The sequence below is a fragment of the Oxyura jamaicensis genome, chromosome 1 (assembly GCF_011077185.1).
Source record: "Oxyura jamaicensis isolate SHBP4307 breed ruddy duck chromosome 1, BPBGC_Ojam_1.0, whole genome shotgun sequence".
Classification (NCBI taxonomy): domain Eukaryota; kingdom Metazoa; phylum Chordata; class Aves; order Anseriformes; family Anatidae; genus Oxyura; species Oxyura jamaicensis.
Genome location: NC_048893.1, coordinates 43,015,952 through 43,042,104, shown reverse-complemented (window position 1 = coordinate 43,042,104; position 26,153 = coordinate 43,015,952). Strand labels below are relative to the sequence as shown.

Below are 26,153 nucleotides of genomic sequence, written 5' to 3'. Positions count from 1 at the left end.
ATTGACAGAAAGAGCAAGAAGGAACAACCTCCAAAACCAAGTAACAGTCACAGTAAAGAATACACTGTCAGTAAATAAAAATTCATCCCATGAAAAAGTATAGCTGGGAGTTACTTATGCTTTAAGGTCAGGTTACACCTTTAGAACACCATAAAGGGGCTTAAGTATAAAAGAAAATCCAGAATTTCAATATCCCCATAAACTTCCTTCAGTCTACAATGCATGCCCAAGTCTATTATCCTACTCAGCTTTCTGCATCCATCCATCACTTATCTCTAATCCATATTTTGTCCTCCATGGCTCCAGTCACTCCATTCCTCGCTCTAAGCACTGCTATATTCTTGATCCATCCATGGTACCTCTTAGCTCACTTGCATTCACACTATTAGATATCTGATTTTAAATCTTAAAAGCATGGAGGGAACAAACCACAACAAGTGAAGGCTGGTTCTAATCCCTTACACAACCATCCAAATATCAATAAGCATTTTTTGAAAGTGTAAACACCATTGTTTTCTTCCTCACCCTTTGCCTTAGTCTCCTCATCAGAAAGACAGAGATGCATCTTCTCTGCTTCACAGAGCTAGAAGGTTTAATTATTTATTGTATTTAAAGTGCTTTTGGCTCTCAAGTGATAGAAACTACAGGAGTTGAGATTATTATTATTGCTTTCCATTGCACTTCCCTGAAGGCAGCAATGTCTTCTTGTGAGATCATACCCAACATTACTCACAGGATCCCAAGAGAGTGTATTAAAACCTGTCTGTCCAAGATCTTCAGGACAATAAATCCTAGTTTAGCTTGGAGCAGAGAGAAAGGAATTGCTGTAATACCATAAATAGTTATTGGTTTCCAAGCAAAACCCTTGATACTCAATATCGACTTTGCCACATTAACTCAAACTGCAAAATACTGCTGATCAGTGGTTTCTGAGGAAACAACACATTGTCAGCAAACGCCAGTTTGTTAAGCCTGTTCTCATGAAAATATCTCAACTCATGATGTATTTTCACCTACTCCAAAGCAGCTTCCCGTCCAGGCAAGGAAGAGCAAGAGCTAAGCAGAGCTTTGGAGGGCAAAGCAGAGCTGCAGTTGGTAGCCAGTCTCTGGTGTATGGTCTGGAGATGCAGCTCTTTGTGGCACCAGGTGCCATTCTTCTGGCACTTTTAATCCAAACCTGGACACCTGTTTCATCAACAGATCTGCCCTGGGGGCCTGCCATGGATCCAAGGAGTCTGGTTCCAGCAGCTCCTGGACTGTGGAATCGTAGGGCCCAGCTCAGTCTTAATTCACTTACAGAAACTCAAAGTACAAGATCTCTTTGCTGGGGGTCTCAGAAGTGGAGACCCTCAGAACCTGGGTTTAACAGACCTGGGGAAGGTACCAGAGCAGAGTCACCCAGCTTGTATAGTATGGCTGGAAAGTCCTGGGAACTCCGATCTCCTCCTAAAGAAAAATCCTGGTCTTACACCAGCAAAGCTGGAGACTCAGAGACCTGGCCAGGGCTAAAACATCAGAGGTCCCAGAAATCTGAGATTCATAAAGAAGTCCTCAGATGTAATTCAAAGGACCTACAGCTTCAGACCAGGCCATAAGTGAAAGCACCCCACAGCTGCAAACCCTATGAAGCCCAGGGAGCCAGGAGAGGAAACCAACAGGTTTGGTGGAGACAACATTCAATTGCATCCCTTTTACATCCAGGCCGGTCCTTGTGGAAAAACAGCTTCCTAGAGAGAAAAACCCAAACCTTGCTGCCATGCTGGGGGTCAGGCCCTGACACAGAGCAGCTGCTCTCCCTCTTAAGAGTTATTTCGGGAGCAGGGACAGAGGCACCACTCAGCGAAGAGGTGCGGATTTAATGGATACGGTGGCAAAGCTGTTTTCACACTGCCCCTCCTGAAGCACTGGATCAGCACCGAGATGCCAGCCATCTCATGAGGGGCTTTTGCACAAACCCAAGGTTGTAGCACCATACAAGAGTCAAGTTTAAGCATTCAGTCAGCAACAGGCCGCAGCTTTTAGGTAGGACTCATCCTTGTTTGTATATGAAAATACCAATATTGGCATCCTGGGCAGCCAAAGATTACAGGCTGCAAATACCACCCGGCCCCTACAATATTGTGGGGAAAGCACACCAGGTCATCCAGGCCACAGTGCTGAGCTGCAGCCCAGCACAGTCACAACATGGCTCTCACTAAATACAGCAAGACCAGCAACGACCAGGTACATGCACACTGGAGAAAACCAAGACAAACCCCCTTGTACTTACAGACAAGTATCTCAAAATCCCACGAAATGGGGAAAAAAATAGAATCAGTCCTTGGATGCTGTGCTGGCTTCCTGCATGCCTCTCCTTGATAGTTCCTGCTCTGGTGTCCCATAAGAAAGACACTGCAGCAAGAGCTCTCCTCCAAACCAGAAGGTGTTTTTCCATGCAGGTGCATGCATTTATAAGTGTAAAGATGTCCAAGTAGAATAAAATTCATGGACATTTTTGCACTATTTCCATGCACCCCTGTGCCAAAGGGATTTGAAGCCCATGACCTGATGTGGCAGTGTTTTAAAACCACTTACATGGGTTTTAACACCTTTGTGAGGCACTGGAAGGGACCTATCGTTCCACAGGATTTTCATCTAGGGAGAGAAAGAAACTGCAACAAACAAGCCACCTATGCATTAACACCTGACTGCATTGCCCCTGGGTTCTCCATTATGCCTTTCCTCTGGTTTGTGCTTTATATTCTGAGTCTGTAAGACTTCTGGGATCCTATACCCCTCCCTGACCAAACTCCTCACACAGCCCTGTCACCGCCCCATCCAGAGGCTGGGAATATTTTAACAAGACTAAATGCAGCACGCATTTATCACTCCTTTCCTAACTAAAGAGATCAAAGGATATACCAGACCATGGCTGAGCCCCTGGCCCCAGAGCTGAGGTGAGCTGGTGGGCAAGCTGTGCAGCCCCTCTGGCCAAATCATGTACCCAGGCTGCTCTGCCATGTGGCTAAGGGACCACCTTCTCCAGATCCATCTGCCTTACAGGTTCCCCCACTGCTACAATTTTTATTTATTTATGAAGAGCAATGGTCTAAAAGTATACATACATACAGGGAAAAAAAAAATAAACAGGTGGCCTGACATTAGGGAAAGAAAAGCACTCAGGCAGTGCACAAACTCCCCAAGGGAGGTGCTCAGGCATGAGTTACTGCCAAGATGACATCTGTAGGGAAATAAGCCACCAGATGCAGGGGAATGGACTGGAGAGGCCCAGAGCAATGAGGAGGAAAGAAAAAAAAAAAGGGGGAGGAAATAAAACGAGAAATGAAGCAGGCTATTTTGCCCATCAATAATTATTACACTTTACAGAATTCACAGGTCTTTCACTCTTCCTTGTTGAAGCATCTTTCCAAGAGCTCATGTCGCTGCTTGAAATCATCTCCCATCCCAGACTCCCAGCCAGAAAGGCTTCAGTGACTTGCAGCAGAACAAAGAAGAGCCATCTTATCCAGCCACTCTGGCCTGATGCGCCCAATCTCCTCTTCCTTCTACATGAAGGACCACCACTTCTCTCATAAGCAAAAATTATCTCATAAACATGCACACACATCCCATTTTGTCAGCTTTCAGAGCAACGCACCTCCCCAGCCATCCCTTCAGAGAGGTCACAAGGTGACAGTCATCTCCCTCACACCCTCAGGTGCACACTGGTGCAACAGTAATGGTGGCACAAACAGAGAACACATCCCATGCCAACAGAAATGTGAAGAGGACGATGCTTCACCAGATAGCTGGAAACTGGTCATGGTGGGGGGGAGAAGCCATCCTGGAAAATCTGGCCCCATCACCAATAAATGTCTCCTGGACTGGCAGTGCAGGACTGCTGGAGCAGTCACGGCTGGGTACCCGTGTGAGAAGGCAGGGGGTACAGAGCAGCAATCACACAGAGGCAGTGAGAACCACACACCTTCTCTACAGGGCTTCTGAGTGTACCAACAACCCTGGGCTACAAAGACACGTTCAGACAGGGAGCATGCTTTGTAGCAAGAGCAGAGAAAAAGATGCATGTACCGGTGAAGGGAGCAGAATCATGAGTCAAGCCATCTGAACAGCATTAAAACACTTCAAGCAGTGGGTGAAGAGCAAGTGCTAGAGAAGGCTCTGCAGCAGAAGACATGCAGAGTACCAGCCCATGGAGCTCACTAGGCCAGACTTTACCCTCTCCACCCCAGTATCATCTCAGAACCACTGCCAGTGCTGGTGCTCATCCATGTTTCAAGAATCCCTTCTAGGCCACCATCTTAGACACCATGCCTGAAAGTTCAGATGATGGGCAGGCAACCATACTTTGCACAAGTGAAACCTGCGGTTGTCCAACACACTTAAGGAACTGGAGGAAGGTCCTTCACATTTTGCAGTGCTTTCTGTGTTCCAGCAGGCAGACCTTTGACAGTACGGAAAATGCAATCACATATAGAAACCTCGGCTGAAGCTGTTCCTCCTTTTCTTTCCCCTCCCCAATATTGATTGGATTTTTGGTTTAAATGATCCTCATCACTATACTGTGAGTATCAGCCAATTGTGTGGGCACAGCTGACCCAGAAATCTGCACACTCACCATTGGTGAAACAACGGGACACCACAGGGGATGGATGTGGCCGTGCTTCCCATTGGATGACTGGGCCCATCCCCTCTTCTCCTAAGTTTTCATCCTGAAAATGGACTTAAAAGAGGCTGCCCAACAGTCACAGCCCTAAACTGGCTGACACATGAAGAGCTGTATGATGGAGAGAGGAATGAAGGAGGTTTATTTTTCCATGTTCTCAGGGTGCTTCCCTAGCTCAAGTGATACCCACTCTCCAGAAAGGCCATCAGCCTGCACCCACCTCTAGTCATGTTAGCTTTTCTGAAGTGCGAATGCTCAGCTAGATGCAGTCAGTGCCTCCACTCCTCTATCACACTCAGCCATCCATTCCAGGTGCAGCATACACAGCAGCAAATAATGATTAGAGAAAGAGGGGGGAAAAGCCAAGGGGAAGGACACACAAGGCCAGGGAAGTGGAGCTAAGAATGAGGGTGAAGTCAGAGGAACAGTGAAAATAGGAGAGAAAAGGGAGAGGCAGCTACTTTGCAAACTGTAGCTAAAAGTCTCCCAACGTTTACAGCAAATGATGCATGAAAACACACTGTCAGGAATGTGATGCCCAGAACCTATTGCTGCTAAATATTTAATCTGATTGGCAGGGAGCCGTTAAAGCCTCCGTGTCTGGATCGCAGGCTTCCACAGAGCAACAGGTAAAGTAAATACATCAACACATAGTGATTCACCTTGGGTGCCATCAGCTTTTCCAACCAGCAGCACTGCACAGGGAAAAGAAAAAAAAAAAAGAAGGTTGTTGATGGATATTTAAAATCAGCAGAAAAAGGGTATGGGAAAGGCACAGCTTATGTACCTTGGCTCTCACTGCAAGCTGAGGGACACATGTAAGGTGGATATGAGTGTCTTCTTCAGAAATGACAAGACATTGCTCAGAGATCTCATAAAATGAAGTCCACGCCTCCTGAGCACTATAAAGTCACACAGCAGTGCGTGCACATTGAAGCCGCAGCTCTGATGGCCTGCACTTCCCTGCATGTAGCTCCTGAAGCCAGTCTGGAGTAGACCGATGGTTACCTCCAGCGATCAGCTTCTACCACCTGTCAGGCAGGAAGCAGGTTGGAACGCCCTACATTGGTGCTGCCCGGTGCTCACACATGCGAGCACAGCAGGGCTGGCTGGCTGCACGCAGGTATCATGCAACCTCATCAGCCAGTAGTGCAGCACAGCAAGGAGACAGCAGGACAGCCAGCTGCTAGCAGGGGCATGGACACACGTGCACTTGCACATCCACAGCAGCTCCCCACACACAACATCCAGAGCGGCAGCTGTCTGTGGCAGCTCTGCTCTCCCTAAGCCAGCACCCGAGCTGGGTCTGTGCTCCCAAACAGCCCCTTCCTGGAGCTGCACAAAGGAGGAGGATGACATCTAGGCAAAGCTTTTGCATTTTCAAACCACAGCCCCGCTCCAGCTTCTTCTCAGAGGTTTCTGGCCATTCTGAGACACTCTGGGGAAAAAAACAAACTTTCTTCTTAATCCTCTTGTACTGCTTATACATATCCATTTCTGGAATGAGGTCTTCACTATTTTTCAGATATAACAGCTTAATTTTTACAGAGCTAACTTAACGATAAAGATGTTCTGCTGTAGAGAGATCAAGTTCGTCACCATCATCCAGCACACCAGCAACAGGGGTGATAGTTCTTTGTACAGCCCCTACAGATTCTGGGCACAGGGCAGACACTGCACTGGCACTAACAAGTCACGAATTGCACCAGCCCAGCAGCCACCTTCCAAAGGATAGAACCACAGTATTACCTATAAATATATACATAGGTAGTTAAAAGTTATTACAAAAGCGTAGAGGAAAACAACATGCCCCAAGGTTGTTTAACATAGGGCACAGGATTTGGCTGTATCTAAAATTCTGTATCATGTAGGATATCGGCAAATCTAAGGCTGCTGAGCCTTTGGAGCCTGGGAGGTAACAGAGCACCGACACCTTCCCTAGGGTTTGAACTTGCATGACTAGAGCCCCATCATAGAGCGCTATTCCCCAGCATGAATCTCCCATGACATTTCCCTTTCTGTATTTCTGGCTGCTTCCCTGTCCATGTCACAGCTGTTCAAGGAGCTGACTTCATCAGAATATACTTTGAGAAGTGCTTTACTGCTCTGCACAATGGTCCTGCTTTATTTCTTTCAGAAAGTGCCAAACCACTGAAGAATGCCAAGGATAGAGCTCTGCAAGTCAAGACCAAGTGAAGAGCAAGTATTTTTCTATGGCATCATCAGCTCCAAAGTCCCATGGACCTCACAAACACAAAAGAAAGCACGACTTGAGAACACAGCTTTGCTGTGTGCACATTCCTCATCCCAACCCACAGATGAACACGTATGCTGGGCAATTTGCCCATGGGCTCTAACAAACCCTGCTGCCGTGGTTTTAGATGTGGCTGCCCCCAGCTGGCCATGCTCACAGGAGGGTACTGCTTGTAGCTGGACATGCAGGAGAGGTGCCTGCACTCCAGCCATGTCAGTGACAGCCTGATACATTGCCTTCAGCCAGCAATGACCGTGGGTTTGCGCGACATCGTCAGACTGCTGCAGGAACAAACTGCTGGGGCAGGGAAGGGAAATGACTTTAATGAGCACAGCTATTTATTAACTGAATAAGCGCCATGAATACTGCATGGAAGAGTCAGATATGGGATCCCTCTGACCTGTTTCCTATCTATACCGCAAGACTAGTCTTCTCTATAGCCCAGGACAGCATTACCCCACTTGCCTGCAGTGCTTCAGTCTTTGCCTTAAAAAGGTGCTCTTCTGAGTTTACAGCTAAAGTCTGATTCCTTGATGCTGGGTTCCTGTCACTCTTTGAACTCCTTCTTAAAATTGCCCAGGAACTAGCTGTGTCACTGGGACACAGTTGCTGTCACACAGGGAACGAACCTGAAGCATTTATTTTACAAACAGCCCTCCAATCGGGTATCACAAAAGAATAAATCTGTGATGCTCTTTACATCAGGCATGGCAGAGCCATTTACCCAGAGAGACTGGAGCCACCAGCTGAGATGCTGCACAGACTTGTGGCTCTTCTCATCCTCACCTCTTCATTTCCCTCAGAGATTCCCCACTGCTCACTTTTAAAAGCAGTTCAGGAAATTAACATTTCCAGGCATGCGATATCCACCTGGCACCTGAAAAAAAATGGACTTTCTATGAGAAAATGTGCAGGATTTCTTAGGTACAACTAGATGAGAAGCACTGTGAGAAGAGCTTCTGCCTCTTGATATTTTCCTGGGCTTGTCAAAACAAGGAGATATATTACTGCACAGACTTTTTTTTTCTGTAAGCTAATTAAGCTATTTCATACCTCGAGAAAGGTTCACACCAAAAGGGAAAAAAAAAGAACAGCTAATCTACTCTCACTGGAACTAGTTTCTCATTGCCTTTTTTTAAAAAATATAAAATGTGCATTTCATCTGTAATCCCTCCATTGCAAAAGGAAGCATTCAAACAGATGCATCATCAAAGACGAAAACATAATTAAACAGAAACATTAACAAACGTGTCCTAAACAAATAACCTGCATGGAAAAAGCACCATAGCACCGGCTCATTTACAAGCCCTAAAGCCTTTTAAATACTCTAAAATCACTGAAATTAGATGAGCCCTCCATGGCAGAGCAGCTGGTTTGGGCACCACCCCCTTGCTGAAATGAGATTGATTTCCTGATGCCCGTGTCATCTGCTTGTAAGTGGGTGTCTACTGTCACCCCTGGTATCTATACTCACACAACTCCCCTCCTAGCCTCTGTGCCACCTAACATTTAGACTCTCCCTCACAGAGATCCTCATTTTGTAGTTTCAGCTACAGGCCCACTTACTTCCAGATCTATCCTTCGTGACTAAAGAGAATAATTGGCCCCTGTCCTCTTTTTATAAGTCCTTTTTGGATTGCCGACAGTCAGGTTTCCACCCACAGCTGCTGTTCCCCTAGACCGAACATGCCACTGAAAGACTTTCTTACGGGACTTGGGGTTGGATGCTGTCAGACACCATCCCTTTGGCTTGCTCCCCCTCCAGCTTGTAAAAGCTGGGAAGGCTTTTATTAAAGAAACCACACCCCGAGACAGATGCATTGCTGCATAATCACAGCCAAAAGGACATGCAGATAGTTTCTCCCCGTGCCCTGTAAATTGGATGGGAGGACTCCTGTGGGAACGCTGAATCCTTTCCCTCCTCTTCTCTTACAGCAAAGCTCCCAAGGCTACTTTTGTTGAGACCACCATCACTTCCCAGAAAGCAGTGCTTTACTCTCTGCCACTGTGCACAGCAGGGACCATGCTGTCTATTCAGCGCTTCCTCATGTTTGCTGTCCTGCTATTGTTTGGTTACAGCTCCTACTCCTCCAGTTCTGTTTCAGCACCTGCACTGCTCCCCACACCACGCAGAACAGGCATCAAAGCAGCAGTGCTCCACAATTCTTCACTCCCTTTCCCTCTCTGCAGTGTTTACATTCTTAAGCACACACTTTAAGGCAGTCATCACATCTCCCTTTTAATTGTCATTTGGCCAAGCTAAATGTAATTAGTTACTTTAATCTCCCCTCTTAGATCAATCCCTCCAGCATCTTAATCATTTTTGTTGCTCCACTGAATTTGTTCTAATTTGCTGCCATCTTTGGGGCACTGAGTTCTCCAGAAATAAACTCAATAACCTAGGTATGCTCAGACCAGGCATATGAAAACATGAGTATAAACATGTAGAAAACATTTCCTTGCTCCAAGATGCAAGAGTTCTGTTTATGCAACCAAAAATCAAATCAGCTTCTTTGCTGCTGCATTGTATTGTGAGCCCATATCTCATTTGCTCGCCAGCGTAACCCCAGCGTCATTTCTGGCATTACTGCTTTCCAGGGGTGCACCTCTCCTCTTTGCTTTCTTTACGAGTGCAGTCTGATTTTAACTCCTACTACTCAATTTATTATCCACTCTGCTAATCCCCAAATCCTATTCTGAGGTATGACTGCTTAGCCAGCTATATATCTCAAATCTCTTTGATTTCCAATGGAAATACTCTCACAAAGAAAAGGCACGGGGTTTGTCATCAGAATGAAGCCACCGCACATCCCTAGATTCGCAAGACAATACGGATTTTTCACATACCTCTCTCCTCAGAATCAGCCCCTCACCAAAAACTGCCAAAGGGTTTTCCGATGCTGCAGCTGGGCTTTGGAGGCATATCAGCATCGTGTCACTGCATGAGGGTTTCACATCAGGCCCCACTGCTCTCAGAAAAAAAGAAAAAAAAAGCAGCCCTTGGAGAGCTGTGCAAAGCCCTGCAAGAACAGTTGGGAGCATTGGGCAGGTACAACTTCAGCATCACACAAATATGCCACTGGTATGCAGGCAGAAATGCTGCCTCTCAGTATGCACCCTCAAAGCAGCACAGCACCTTCTTATATAAGCTGTGCATTGGCTTCCTAAATGGAGGTGTCCATGCTCCCCTCCTTCATCCCAAAGGATGGGGGGAGAAGGCTTCTTCAAAGCCTTTCTGTGAGACTTCACATTTGTGCAAACCACCCCAGCTGGTGGGGATGGCATCAAACTGTGTTTCTCCAGCCTGAAGGAGGGAGAGAAAGAGGATGGAGGAGCAAGGGGAAGGTGAGGGCAGCATTGATGCATTGCCTCCATGGCAGTTCAGCTCTGTGCAGGAGATGCTGCTCAGTGCAGTCCTGCTTCCTCTGGCCACATGGCAGCTGCAGCTCAGCTGTTTCTAAATGAAGCAGGTGGGGGGGTCCTTGCTTCTGTGCCTCTGGTTGTCCCTGCTCCCCCTCTGCTCTAGGTCCTAGGTGCAGGGAGAGGTGCCTACCCGCACCAAGCTGGCTGCGGCACCAGGCTCCCACTCCCAACAAAAATGGGGGGGGGGAATGCATCCCTCCTACCCTCTCCCATGCATATATACTGCTAGTACAAGGCAATTTATGAGCCAGTTCTCTTAGTCCCTCACAGTCCAGGCTTTCCCAGGATTGGAATGCAATTTACTGCCAGTGAAAGCCCAAGGAGGTGCATAAATCTGCCACCACCTCTTCTCATGACCCATGTCAGCCCACTTCCTCCACACCAGCAGCAAGGAGTCTTTTGCTTAATTTCTCCATCTTATCTGCCAACAGGAGTGAGAGAAGAGACTCAGCACAACTCAAATCACTTGAAAAGCCGCAGAGCATATGTATTGGCTGGATTTATGACAGCATTTAGCACGATCGCAAAGACCTTAGCTACAAGTAACAGGATCAGTTTGAGCAGAGGGAAAATCAAGTGGACTGATGTGACAAGCCACAAACAGTACCCATTCCTTGGATGTTCAGAGAATGCAAGAGGGCACAGATGCACACTCTCACCTCTACAGTTTGCACTGACTTGAAGCCAATGAGTCCTCCTTGGAGGAGGCTAGGTCAGAAAATCTAGGGATGCTTTTAGCTCAAAACAGAGACTAGACTTATGCATGCATCTAGAGGAGAGGATCTCCAGCCAACCCACCTGATTGTATCTACTGGCACAGACCAAGGATGGGCAATTTCTGCCAAATGCTGATCAGCATATACTAGACCAGCTCTGCCAGGATGGAGAAGGTCAGCTTGGCTTCAGCCACCTGGGAGCTGCCTATGGCCAAGAAAAATCTTAAAACAGCTCTCACCATCTTGCTTTAGCAAGAAGAGACGATTCTCAATTACATCTTCTCTAAGCCCTCTGATTTTGCACCAAAAGAAACTTCATCTACTCAGCATACTGCAAGCGGTGTTCAAGGTTGCAAAGCTCTTCCCCAGTATGTTTTTTCTGCTTACTGGTATGAATGTATAATGTCTGATTTCCAGCAATATTAAGAGGCACAGCTTAACCTGCTGCTTCTACTCAAAATATGCCCTCTCTATACAGAGAGAGTCTGTTCAGTGAAATGACAGCATATCGCTAGATTCTTTTGTCCAAGTTATGTTTTTTTGGCAGGTGTAATAGACATAATATTTCAGTAACGCCTAGGTTCAAGATAAGTCTTTTGCATATGAACTTCTCTAAACCCCAGGCTTCACTTAAACAAGGTGTAAGTTCATATTCAGGAGGACCACTGGACCAAATACTCTTTCTGCTATTTTCTTCAATCTCACTGAATATCTTTACATTCTATAATAAAGGAAATGAGGAGTTTAAAAGGTTTAAAGACCTAAATTCCCTTTATTTTCTCTTCTCCCTTTGGATCTCTGATGGTAAAATCAAATTATTTGATTTTCCAGCAAGTTTTGTCCTACAACATTTAAAACACTTCTATATTGTTCTTCCAAAGTCATTCAGATTATAAGAAAATACCATTAAGTTGCTTTAAAAGTCTCAGATTCTGTTCAAATGGAAAACACATTGATGCCAAATACAGCCATTTTAAGCAGTTCTTACCAGAAAGTCATTGATTTTTCTCCTCCAGACACAGTCCATGAGGATTTGGGGGAAGGAACATGACACAACTTAATCTGATCCCCAAACTGAATCTCAGCCATATTCTATACTTACTGCTGTTTTATACTGCAGGAAAAGCAATCCAATAGGTTGTTCTGAAAACACATGATTATTTATACAGCAAAAGAAACATTGATGAATCTGTTGGTTATCACTAAAAATCATAATGCTTGTAAAATAAGGAAATTATCAAATGCAAAAGACAAGACATAGCAGCTACTGTATGTAGCTAATATCAAGAATCTATACGGCATTCATTGCAGGCGTCAAAACAGCAACCTAGAAAATACTTCAATAATTGAGATTCTCCTCAGATGAAAAACACAAAAGAATTATAAACAATAATACTTTGAAATTAAGCTGATTCAAAATATATATATATTGCAAGTACTTGTGTCTAGTGCCACATAGCAGGCACCCAAAATTGGTCCAGACATCAGCAGAGCCAATGCCAAGATTCTACCCAATTTCAAAGGGGTATTGGGTCCAGTCTCTGGTCTGCAGCTAAATCCTTCTGTAGGTACACATCACAACTTGTTCTGCCAGTTGCCAAACTACAGTATCAGGGAAGACTTGAAGATACGCAGATATTAGTATTACCCTATGCACTTAAGAGGACACAGACTACTAGGGCAAACCTTAGTGCTAATTTTCTGTTTTGTTCAATTTTTACGCTTCATCATGCAAGCAATATTTTCTTATGAAACATCTGCCTTGGTGTAAACAGGCATTGCTTCTAAATGTGTGCAGGCAGAGATGTACAAAGATGCATTATTAAATGTTATTCTTATACCAGCTCCCTCCTGGGAAGCATTGGCCAATGATGAAGTAAGCCCTGGACATCTCTCCTTAACTTTCCTGCAGCATCCTGAGGGACAGTTCTCTGTGGGATGCCAAGGACCAGCCCTATGATACCTGGTCATGTCAAGAGAGCTCTTCTGCTAACTTGATACTCTACGGCTTGAAGCTAAGGTCAGAGGAGTCCAAAGATCAGTTCACACAGCCCAGCAAGGAATCAGTTATATACACATTACTGTTCCTTACAAATTCAAATCACATTTGGGAACCATTAACATCAGAACCAAACTGAGGGATCTCCAAGCCATCATAATCAAAAAGAGATGGACTATCAAGTAGCCAATTTTCTTACAGTGGAAAAATACACATCACAGGACCCAGGCTTAGTAGACTTTTGGTTCCTCCTGGCTCCTGACTGTTCCAAACTGGGTGGTGCAAGAGGGAGAGTTTAGTACAGCTCATGCCTCTTCCAGCTCCCAACCTATTAGTACACCCTTAACACGTACATACACAGGACAAACTATCTACTTAAAAGTCCTTTAGGAAGCTTGCTTGCATAGGCTGTCACCGTATTCAAGAGAGATTAGTTTCTCCAAAGGGCAAGCCTGAGCACGTCCACTGGACTCCTGCTCTATGCTACCCTTAAAAGAATCCCCTGTGCTCTTTCTCCACTGACTCAGTGGAGAACCTCTGGAAAGAAGTCTCCCACAGTTAGCGTTAGCTTGGCAAACACTTCCCTTCCTATACAGAAGTCAAACATCTCACCAAGCGTATAAAAGCCAACATATAACGAACAACGAGAGGGGATACACCAAGGGATACGAACTGCAGGAATGAAAATCTCAAGTGATTTTAAAGATCTGGAGACAGCTTTAAAGAGCTGCCTGCACATCATAGAAAATGAGAAAATTTTTTCAATAACTCTGGTTTCCTGTCACAGAGTCTCTGTAGTTCTCATCCCTCATCCTTTGTTTAAGAGCAATTGCTTGAGGATCATGTCTTGGTTCCCTGGGAATTCACCTCCTCCCATCACATTTTCTCCCACCTGGGGTCAGCACTGGAGCTGGATGCAAAAAAAAAAAAAAAAAAAAAAGAAAAATTGTTGTGATTGGGAAATATGAACGCACCCAAAGCGGAACAAGAACAAACCTGCACTGCTAGTTTGGAGGAGTAATTAGCTCCTGTGTCTCCCATATCTCAGAGGACTCCACAGCCTCTGGGCTATGGAGACTGCTTCTCCATTTCTTTCACGCTGAAGTCATTTCCCTTCATATTAAGTAATTACTTTATACCAGGCCAAAGAAACAAACTGCCTCCACAACCCAGTCTTTAGAGCGCTCCCTCTCCAGCGCAATGAATAGGCATTTATATAAAAAGTAGAATGGCTCCAACTGGAAAAGTTCCAACTGAGAAAGCATTACTGCAGAGGACCCAGGAGCTCAGGCCCTCAAGTTGGCTAGAACAAGTCCCCACTCCAAAATGCACAGAATGGGAACATATCACCCATAACCTAGCCATTTTTCTGCTCACTAGGCTGCTAAGCATTCTGTGCTTCTCTCCATTTTTTGGTTTGGTGGTGGTTTGTTTTTTTTTGTTTTTAAATGAAAACACATCAAGTGCTCTAATTAATTTCAGCACAGAAATAGCAAAATCTATGAAATTGATATTTTTCTGTGGGGCAGTAAATCCATTTTCTGCCACGTTTGCTCTGTTACAAACCTCTCATGTCAAAAGTCTTAATCACCATCTCTGACGTCACAAGCTTAAATCAGGGGTCTCTCCAAGAAGCAGTGAGCAAGGATCACAGTTTCATCTTAATGTCCTAACAGAAAGCGTGAGGTATGTCATTAACGAACAGTCATCTTCCACTGTATGCCTTCTGGTCTTTGAAAGTTATTCTACCCTCCAGTTAAAAAAAAAAAAAAAAAAAGGCAAAAAAAAAAAAAAAAAAGCAAGCATTGCACAGAAAGAGTTGATCATGTCAGACACCACTGCAGGCATGCAGCTCCTGCTTCAGAGAGTGCAGAGGCACAGGCGTTTACCTCCTGCAAAGTTCCCCGATCCCTGTGGTTCAGAGAGCCTTTTAGACTCTTTACTTCCCATTGAAATGGTTCAAATTAAAAGGGGATGAAGCACGATCCTTACACGATCTGAATCCCTGGTCTGAATGCTTGCAAAACTTTCAGAAAAGAAGACTTTTCAGAAAATAATAACTCTTTGCAAACTTTCAAATGAGGGATTCAGAGAGATCGTTCTGTAAGAGGCACTATATCTTTCAAGGCAGCCATCCCACAGCTATCCTATTTTTCTAAGCTACTTAGCTTTTATCTCCTCCTGTTTAGAGCACAGGCCCCCCATCACGTAATGAAACGATCTTAATGTCTTTTCTAAGATTCCGTTTATGCTTTTGTGGCATTTACCACTTCGTTACCTCCAGATGGAAATTTAAAAGCTTCCTCTCAAAATACTTGAATATGTGACACCTCAAACCACATCCAAGCTGCTTTTATACTTTGACTTTCAAGGTTTCAGTACGCTATATTTGTGATAGAAATTAAATATAATATTCACTTCTTCAGTAATAAAATTAGAAGAAATTTTTAAGTTGTACCAAAGACATGAAGAGCTAGAGAGGAAAGACTAAGAGAACGAATTACGTCATTCTGTCACTTTCATTAGACGCTCCTTTGAGGATTGTCAGCCTCTGATGTTTCAGCTTGACTCTGCTGAAACACGTCTGACACGAGGGAGTCTCCCCTGAGATGCTTAGGCCAGTGACTACAGCAGCCAGCGATACCAGAGAAACATAGAGGAGGAGAGAGAGGGGCACAGGGATGTGCCTTCCACGCAACTGTGTGCCTACGTACAAGTAGTTGTGAGCTAGCGCATTTGTGCGCATTTCCTCCACCACAACAGACTTGAAATGCATTAACCAGCAGAATCCGGTGACAAATATCCCCCAGGTGTGTGCAGTTAACTAATATTCTGCATTACCTGGCAACTTAACAAGCTCCGCAGCAGTGACCCTTCTCCTGGAATGGCTGTCAGCATATGTACACATCACTGGAGCCACTCTTCTCAGCGCCCAGAGTTCAAAAGCCCCCCAATACCAAAGATTTAGAATTTCCCCCAGAATCAGAGGGCATTTCCAGGATCTTATTCCCAGCACAGGATGCTGGTGAAGCAGAGTCCACACAACAGAAGGAACCACAGTCCCATATTACACGAAACTACAACACTAGATTTTGAGATTTTCTTCTCACCCGTTCACATCCCTTTGCGTCCTGCTCACGGCCAATAGCTGGAAGCAATACACAGCCACAGCTGTCTCCAGATATCATTAGGCTATTATGCCTATCACCTGAAAACAATTTTCTGTTCATTAGGCAATCAGCTGTGATGTAGGACATGGCATTTGTGCTAGTAAATTATCAGCAGGTTCATGACACAAAACCTTATCTGTCTCAGCTGGCTCCTAGTAACCATCTCACCTTCTGGTCTGCTTTGAAATACTGAACTTATAAGTCTTGCATTTGTTTCCTTTTGCAGAATCCTCCAAATTCTTCAGAGGTCATACATGCAAGAAACAATACGTCCACAAAAAAGACTTGTGCATACTAGCTCTTCAACAGCGCATGGCAACCCTAGCAAAGAGATTAGGAGAAGAGGTGAAATAAAAATGTTTAATCCAAGTATAATAAAAAAGACAGCTTAGCATGTCATTTTCTCCATTTGAGTTTGAGTTTGTCCTGGACACCTGCACAGAAAACTCCTGATTCTCACGAAAAATGTCAGAGGTCAGGGTTACATACTTGATGCTTTGCTAAAAAAATTGTTTTATCATACGGGGACTTGTAGCATAGTCCCCCTTTCTGCTGATGCATAGGAGAATATGAACTGGCATAGGCTTAAGGTCATACCATACATTCCTCCAGTGCTAGCCAAATTCAAAGTCTCAAAATGGCACCTTCAGCTCTCTCAGCTACCTGCAGGCGAACCTCTAATGATTCAAAGTGAGGAGATCCTTCCCTGAACCCATTAATAAGACCTCCCATCCAAACCCCAATTCTACACAGGAAGATTCTCCATCTCAGAGAACAGAGAGATGCAACTGCAACGGATGGCTTGAGCGAAGCAAAGATTCTCAGAAACCACTATGCTTATAGTAAGCATATATAGCAAGCATATATATGCTTATATGCTTATCCCCAGAATCTCAAATTATCTCCTGGAAGCGGCAAAGGTGAGTGAAGATAAGGCACCTTTAAACTGTAGCTCATTTTGCAAGACAGAAGAATGACATCATAGAATGGCAAGGCATTTATTTTCACTTTGTTCAGTATGCAGTGATGTACGTCACCTCCCCTTGCAGTATCACGTTTGGGCACATGAGCATGTTTTACACTCTTAGACGTTGCAAGGGTGTAAAACCTTGAAAACAATGGCTACAGAGGGGTGAAGTTTCCTAACAAAAGGGACATGGTCTCAATCTAGAAGAGCTCAATTTATTCCAGGATTCAACAATTGTACCTGTAAATTCTAAACATCACGCAGGACAGGTTTGTAAACCCCCCTTGCAAAGACCGCTACATGGAACCTCTAGCAGTTCCCCAGGTCTTGACATGTTGTTACAATATACCAGAGGTTTTGAAAACTGGACATCTTTGAGGAGCTTCTGCTACTTTGTGAATAGAAATCAAACTGTGGCATCAGTCAACGCCAGCATATTCACTCCTACGCGTACCAAATGAGATTTAAAGCACAGGGCCAGTGTCAGACCTACTCACTTGGGGAGGGTTTCCACAAATGGGACAGTCAGTCCCTCCCTCCTGCACACAGAACAAATTATCTCATTAACTTTCATCCAAAGTTATTTGGCTAGGCATGCAAATATCATGATCTATGGTTCACTGGAGACAGACTTTATTAGATACAAACCTGATAGTTCAGCACCTACATCTAGCTTTAAATAGCTTCAGTCACAGCCATTCTGCCACGTTTATCAGCATCTTCTACTATCACCTAAACCATTCTTTCAGTAATCATTTAATTTGATGTTTAATCTGTATTCTCTTTCCTTCATCTTAAACTCATTTATTTCCTGATCTGTCCTCGGTGACTAATGAGAATAATTGGCCCTTGTCCTCTTTCTGTAATGGTCTTTTATATATTTGCAGACAGTTGGGCATACACCCACAGTTGTCTTTTCTCCAGACTGAACTTGCCTGGCTCTCCCAGCCTTCCTTTACAGGTCTTGTTTTCTCTGATCTGTGATCATTGTCTTTGATCATTCCCCCACGCTCTCCCCAGTCCTTCCCTCTCGTGGAATTGCAGCCCCCAGACAGAGTGCACTTATCCACATAAGGCTTAACCACATCTCTAGGTAGATTCTAGACATATGGCTTCACCATTTTGTACAACTGAAGATTGCATACAAAGCTCACACATGGACTGGAGAGCAGGTTCAGTGAAGGATGGTAGTACTTAGAGTGATTCATTTCTTGATGGGTAGTTCAAATCCAGGCTAGGAGTGTGGTAAGAGATAATTGTTCCCATCTCACAACGAGATAGCTACAAGCTGACAAATTAGTACAGGCTGACTGCTACCTTCAGAAGTAACTTAGGAGTTTGGCACATGGAAAGTCAGCTGTGTATGAGCTCCTGTGTGCCCAACATGCCAGGGGTGAGGAGGAACAACAGAATATTATCTCAAGGATTATTCAAGCCAGACACGTTGGTGGGCCCTTGCCTGTTTTGGTGGTAAGCAATCAGCAGAGACATGCCACCAAACAGACCATGAAAATCAAATTCCCATTTTTCCCCATAAACTGTTTCTTCCCTATAAATATTTCAGAACAGTCATGCACACCAACATCAATGACATTCTACGTGTTGGGGGAATGGGGAAGCATCTTCAGTGTTCAGAGCTGGCAACCTAGCACTTCACCTGAGCCACTTTCAGTGATTCTTTGCGGTTTTGAACTTTTCTTGTGAGTGAAGCTGGAGGTACAGTGAGAGAATGATACAGAGGTCTCAGCTTAGAGAGGCTCAGCTTAAGGTCTTCACTTTAAGCCAGTAACAATGCTCTCATTCGTAATTTCTCTTTTTCCCAGAGGCTTAATCAATCCATCTGTATTTTTGGCTCTGAAACATTGCCTTTGATTGTGTTAGAAAGGAAAGAGACCCACCCAGCATACCTCACAGTCTGCAAGTACCCTCTGCGTTAGGAAGCATCAGCTGGTGGTGCGTTTCAGAATGCATACCCTTTCCCTCTCCCCTATTTTAGTGGCCCTGAGTACAGAGAAAGCAGTATTTTTATTCCCCGCACATTAAGTGCATTCAGTGTACGTGTAAGAATTAATGAAACATCAGTCAGCCTCTCCTCCTGCCCACAGCCGGTGTTCTCTCCTGCTTCTAAGAAAACCAAACACTAAACAAGACGCAGCCTTGCCTCGAGAGGTCCAAATTAGCCGTGGTTTGAATTGACGAAGATCACAGTGCTGTTTGCACACTGCCGAGTGCCACGTATTTGTTTCTCAGCACACAAATGTTTTTTTTTCTCTGCAGGTGACCTCAAGACCATGGATGTACACAGCCTGGATTGCACCAACTGTGTACTTGGTCAACTTTTACAGTCACCAGTTCACAAGCCCATGCACGACTCTAGCTGGAGCTGGTGCTTTGTGGCTTAAGCCATGAGCTCTTGAACTAAAAGGCGTGGGTTGGTTTGGATTATTTTTTTTCCAACACAAAAAGGGTAGTTTTGATATTAACTTGTTTGGGTCAGTCTCCTGACTCCCAGACAGCACCATGCCACTAATTTTGCCAGAACGAGTGCCAGTCCAAACCTGCCAGAAACCTATTCTCCTGGCTTCAGATGAACAGAGAAGCAAGGCAGACAAGACAGAGGGGCACTGTAAACCTCTTCATGGCTGGAGAAACGGTCTTTTTAGTTCCCATTACAATGAACTTAGCTGAAGCAGGAACACAAGGCTCAGAGGAAGAGAGGAGGCATTGGTAGCAGGAGAGCCATGCTTGGATTTTAATCTCTTATCTTCTGGTTCCCTTTTCACATATTTCAGCGCTGTGATCTTCACGCTGCCATTTCATTTTATGCAGGGGGGCACCCAGGGCAGTAGCTAGACTGTAGCAAAGCAACTAAATGAACAAGTTGCATTCATTGGTGGTTGAAAGAATTCTTGTGGACGGGTGGGTGAAGGATGGATCAGGGCAATAGCAGATAACATCAGCCATGTTTCTCTCAATCACTCCCTGCTTTTCTGTCAAGTACAAATCTATCTCGGAGAAGGCTAATCACAGAAGAGTCAGGCAGGCCGGGAGCCCGGATGCCAGGCTGAGTGGATACTACCAGCATCCCACTGTAGATTAGGCAGTCAGGGTACGTGGAACCATCTCTCTCAAAATGACCACCTAGTGCATCTCACCAATTAACTGATCCATCTCTTTGAGATAAATTGAGGCTTACACAAAGAAGGAAAAAAAGAGGAAAAACCCTTCATATTCTCCAGATGCAAGACAACTCGTTCCCTGCTGCCCACTCTGCCCACTGAGCCATGCTGAGAAGTGGAGTGCAGGCACAGTGGAGCTGTGGCATCCCTAAAGGCCAAGCAGATTAAAGCTCTAGAGACCAGCCCTCGGACTGGACCATGTCACAGGCAGCTTTTGCGCATCTTAAGGAGTAAAAGACAGGAGCAGGGAACGGAGCCCATTGCAGAGGCAAGCAGTGCTGTCTGTACAGCTCTCCCATCCTCTGCCAGCTTGGGGGAATGAGAAAGTGCTGGGAATCAAACCCAGACCTCCCACATGCTACTGCAGAGACACCGAGGGCTAAAGCACCACATCCTGGTGCCAGCCCAGGCAAAGAGAATCTGGTGTGGGAACCGAACCCAAGCCCATCTCCATGCGCTAGCGCAGAATGGCTCCAATGCTGGAGCCAATGTCCACCTGCTCTCTTCCAAACCATGCACAAGAAACAGCCCCAGCTGAGCTCCAGCAGAAGGTGAAAAATAGAAGTGAATGTCGCCATCTCCTCCCTCTATAGGCACGGTTTTGGAGGTAGGATGCTGGTTTGTAGGTTGATAAGGGTTTTATAGGGGGGCCATTGATAATCCAAAATGAAGATGAAACAAATCAAAGCCTCAATGATTAGATGAGGATGAGGGGTTAGGATTATCACCCCTGGTCTGCATTTCCATCTCCTTCATGCTCTTATGTGCACAGATATAAAAACCCAGCCATCAATGCAGGTATCACGAGAACCCTGCCCAGACCAGCATGGCTGGGGTCTGCTCACTGACAAAGGGATCAAAAGAGGCACCAGGACTGGAGCAGGCAGTGCTGGGCGGGTGCAGCAAGTGTGCATCACTGGGCCAGGGTCCCTAGGAAGAGGGGCAGCAGCTGTGACCATGCTTCTTTCCTTTTCTCTGCTGAGACCTACCTCTGCCTACCAAGGCAGAGCCAAGAGAAAGCTGAAGCAGGTCTCACCTCACAGGTTGTTGTCCCATTTCACCCTATCCCAGCCCTCTGACACCCCCACCCAGTGCTGGGAGACAAGCTGGTGTGGCGTGGGACCAGAGAGAAGCGGGAGATGCGGAGGCAGCGCGAGCTGCTGCTGCTTTGGGGGATGGCGTAGGCGAGCGCTTGGAAGTCACCCATACCCACAGCTCCCCTCTTACAGAGCACCTTGCACCCACGCATGGCTGCTGTGCTCCCCAGAGCTGCAGCTGGGGCACACTGAGTCACCAGACACCCCAAGGTGTCGAGCCCCTGCTCTGCTTCCCTTGGGCTTGGGCGATGGGGCAGCACAAGGTCCCCTGAGCCGGGGGTGCTGTGTACCCAGACCTCTCTGCCTGCCCAAGGAGGGGGGACCAGCTGCCAGCCCTGCACTGCTTGCACCCACCTGGGGGTGGCTGTGCTTGACAGTGGGGGGCAGTATTGGAGGGCTCCTCCTTTTGCCCACGCTGGAGCTTGCAGGGAAGGTGAGGAAAAATCCCTGGCGAAAGTGGCAGCATGAAAAACTGGGAGGTAAAGGGGGGTGAGGATACAGCCCGTGCTGCCTGCCCTTGTGGGCATCACAGCTGTAAGACCCCTCCCCAGCCACCCCCCAACCTCTGCCCAAACCTGGCCCAGGTCACCTCTGGAAAGTGCCACAGGGGGATGCAGGACTCACCCAGCTCAGTGCCTGCAGGCAGGGCTGGCACCAGGCAGCACTGGGCACAACACAGCCCAGCCCGGCATCCTTCCCCTGGCCTCCAACCTCCCTGCAAAACCTGGGGTGGGAGCTGAGCCAGGCTCCCCCAGCATCTGCCCTCCTTTCGCCCTGGTCATTGGAGGGGTGGGGATGCACCCCCACACACACACACTCCAGGGGTTGTGCTTTTGGAGGCTCTCATGGGGAGATGAGACCCAAGGGAGGGGGGCAGCACCCCCCACTCTGGACGGTGCTGGGGTCCCCGGGGTGATCCGGCAGCAGCCACATGCTGCGGGACCTGAGAAATTCCTCCCAAAAATGGGAAAAAGGCTCCCGCACGCCCTCCTCGCTCCGCACAGGTAAACTTTCTACTCCCACTTGCGGAGGGAGAGGGAGGGAGGGAGCTCTCTAGCAGGGAGGATCCAGGCGCGGATAAACCCTGGGAAGCCTTAGATATTTATAGAAGCACAGTCAGAATATGGCAGGGTAGGTGGCTCTCAGCCCCTCGACAAGGAACAGCTCCTGGTTTTTAACAAAAGCCCAGTGAAACCCCTCAGAAAAGGGAAAAGGAGCCACTGGCAGGACCAAGGCGAGCGAGGGGGCAGGCAGCAGCGCGCCCCCACCGCAGGATGCTTAGGGTGTTTCAGGGGCCCCGCTGCTGCCCCAGCCCCCAGCTTGCCTGGCAGGGCTGCAGGGGGCTGCAGGATGCAGCCCCTCTCCCTCCTCCTCCTCCTGCTGCTGCTGCTGGGGGCCTCTCTCGCCCACTGAAGGCCTTCGTTCTGGTGTAGGGGGAGACAGGGGGAGGTGGGTTGCGGGGAGCCCACACTGGAGCTGGTGGTGGGAATAAGGGAAGGGGGGGAGGACAGCTCGCCCCCGTCCCCCCCACTGCTCTCTCAGTGTGGGGGCATGCAGTGGGGGTGCTGAAAACAGCCCCGACACATTCAACACCTTGTGCCCAGTGCTCCTGGCGAGGCGCGGCAGCCACATGCTCCCGCACCCCACGGCGCTCCGCTCCCTTTGTCTTGCCACCATCTTACAGAAAGACTCACATGGCACGCTACGGTCGGGATGCACCGGTGTCTCTCACGTACCGACAGCACGATAGCCATTTTGCATCCCTGCAGAGCGGGCTGGGGAAGGGGCTGCCAGCATGGGGATGCGGGGGGGTGCAGCAGAGAGGGGCCACGATGCCCCACTGCCAGCCCCCGCGGCCAGGGATAAATTAAAACCCGTGAAGTTGCCTGAATACGGCACCTCGTAGGCTGAGGTTAAGTCTCTTGACGTGCTTGGACTTAAAATAGCCCTTCACCTCCACGCAAGCAGGCACGCTCACCCCAGCACTGGGCTGGCTCCTGCCGCGGTGCCAGGGGCGGCCCCGGCCCCCCGGGTCCCCGGCCCCCACATTAGGCCGCTCGTGATCGAGAGGCCAGCGTGGGTTTGTAATAATGCACCACCCTCCACGCGACAAGCAGGTTTCTATGAACTGGTATTCCTAATGAGCTCTATTTTCTCATCAAAGCCTGACAAGGAACCGCTGGACCACTGAAGAGAAAATTTGCGGATGGATGGACAGGAATTATCGGCATTTTCACCCTTTTCCAAATCTGTGTTCCTTCTCCCGTGTCTCCCCCACCCCACCTGCACACCCCCCAAAAAAAAATCACAAGGGACTTTTTCCCGATTCACTGACACAATATGCAACTCAAAGCATCCCTCTCGCCTTCTCTTCCCATTCTATTTGATGAGCCTAGAGGGAATCAACATGTCTGGTGAATGTTTCTTCCTTTTCTTTTGCTGTATCTGCTGCTAAGAGCAGCAACCCTAAACCTTTTGTTCTACCGTGAGTAGTCCTCCCCGGGCAAACCTGTGTACAGAAAATGAGCTGCCAACAGAAAGACAGAAACAGGAATTTCCCTACCTTGGTTTGTAGAAGCAGAACCTCTAGACGGACAGATCAAGGGAGAGAGCATGTTGGGAATGTCCAGTCTCCTCTTCTTGCTTGCATATCCACATAAGAAGAATAAGGGTCGGGGGACAAATGTGGGGGAATGAGTTTTAAAAAAAATCCTATTTGGCCGTAAAAAAAATAGAGAATTCTTTGTGGCAATCTTGCGTCTCGAAGTGGTGCAAATTCAAAAGCAGGAGAGAATCACTTCAGAGGGTATTCAGCGCGAGAGGTGAGGATCGTCAAATGCAGGTTCCAGAGTAAGCATTCCTTTCACCTTTTTAATGATTATTCTTGTAATTATTCTTTTTTTTTTTTTTCCTGGAGCCCTAGTGGAGGAGGTTGTGTTTAAAGCAACTGGAGGTCGGTGCTGTTCTTCTGTGAAGCATGATTATCCTCAAAGCGTCCCCTTCCTGAAGGGAAAAATAAGCATCAATTTTGTATTAGAGGGGTCTGAAGGGGATAAAAACTGCTCCCCAACAAAGGCATTAATACATTGAGAAGAAAGGGAAGCAAAACGCATTTCCCAACAGTGCACACAAGCGGAATCAAGGAAGAAAAAAAAAAAAAAGAAAAAAAAAAAAAAAAAAAAAAAAACAGCTGGCACGGGTCTATAAATAATTCAGATACGGGCTGACTACACCATTCCTGGGCTAGGCATGCATACGAGACGGGGAAGCGGGCGCGATGTGAACCGCGGCGAGCAAACGAGCTCCCCCCCCCCACCCCCCCACGCCGCCTTGCCTACCGCCCCCTCCCCACGCACGCCCAGCATTTCGCCCACCCCCGGGCCCAGCCCCCGGAGGGCTGGCGAGGGCCGTGCCCACCCCTCTGCAGTGCTGCCGGCACCGCTGCCCGCCGCGCTCCGGCTTCAATGGGCAGCGTGGGGCGCGCTCCGCGCAGCCGGGCGCGCACACGCACGGACACGAAGGGGGGGTAAAGGGGAGGGGGGGAAGAGGAGAGGGGGGGGGCTTCACCTGCAACGTGGCCGCTTTGCACTACGCGGCCCCGCACACGCATCGCCCCCCGCAACGCATCCATTGGCTCCCTGCGGTTTGGGTTGGGTTTGTTTTTTTTTTTTTTGGGGGGGGGGAGGGTGGGTTGGTGGCTGTGGGGTCACCCCCCCACACCCCACCGGTGACAGGGCTTATAGCTATGCAGGCATTTATTTAATGAACTCGCAGGTATTCTTTTTTTTTTTTTTTTTTTCCTCCCCCTTTCCCCTCCCATCTCGCCCGGAGAACAATTCACACTTGCAGCTGTCACAAAACCCAGACCCACATACATACATACCCGCAAATCCTGCTCCAAGCACCCGGGCTGCTCTGAGCAGCTACTGCCCCCCTCTCTCTCTCCCTGCAAGGCTGCTCCACCTCAGACATGCTCAACTTCTTCCACTCTCTTCTCTGCTACTGCCAGGGTAGGAGATACGGGGCGGGGAGGGGGAAGTGTTCAGAGCATCACCCTAAAAATATATGGATTTAAAAAAAAAAAAAAAAAAAAAAAAAAACCTCTGCAATATAAAAGCACCCGGAGGTGGAGAAAGCACAGGAAGGCGAACTAATAAAGCGGTTTAATGATTAATAATAATAAAATATCCGCGCGGATAACGGTGGGGAGGGGGAAAAATCACGGCGGGGGGGGAGGGGGGAGGGACTCTGCCAGCGAGCAAAGGGAAAACGGTGGAAAAGGAGGAGGAGGATGGAGAGGGAACGGGAGATGAAACCCTCCCCGCCGCGGGTCTCAAGCTCTTGGCGGGGGCGATGGGGGTGCCGGTGCCCGGGCTCCGGACCGGGGCCGAGCCGCAGCCGCCGCCGCCGGGGGGCAGCGCCCGGGGCTCCGCGGGTCCGGCCCCAGGGGAGGCGGCGTGGAGCTGGGGGAGCCCGTGGTTGGAAGCGAGCGGTTAAAGGGATGCTGGGGAAAATAATAATAATAATAATAAAATATTAACAATAGCCGTAAAATAGTAATAATGAGAATAAAGGAACAGGCGCCCAGCCAGCAGGCAGGCAGCGGGATTGGATGTGAACGGAAAGAAAGGAGTGAGAGCGGAGATAAGCTAATATCCAAATTGGATGCTCCGCAATTAAGCCCG

At 47.4% G+C, this 26,153-nt stretch overlaps 1 protein-coding gene across 4 annotated transcripts in view; it reads right to left on the bottom strand.

Annotated features, from left to right (window-relative positions):
* GRIN2B (glutamate ionotropic receptor NMDA type subunit 2B) overlaps positions 1-25,606 on the bottom strand; it is a 216,909-nt gene extending 191,303 nt beyond the window's left edge. The window contains exons 1-2 of one of the 4 annotated variants that reach the window (XM_035335522.1): positions 25,352-25,606; positions 24,032-24,471 (exon numbers count right to left, since the gene is read on the bottom strand). The gene's annotated coding sequence lies outside the window, so the exon portion shown is untranslated. Of the gene's footprint in view, positions 1-24,031; positions 24,472-24,842; positions 24,984-25,035; positions 25,222-25,351 lie in introns of those variants that run through there. The other 3 variants (XM_035335550.1, XM_035335531.1, XM_035335540.1) reach the window with 3 other exon arrangements.
* Positions 25,607-26,153: the final 547 nt, after the last annotated feature.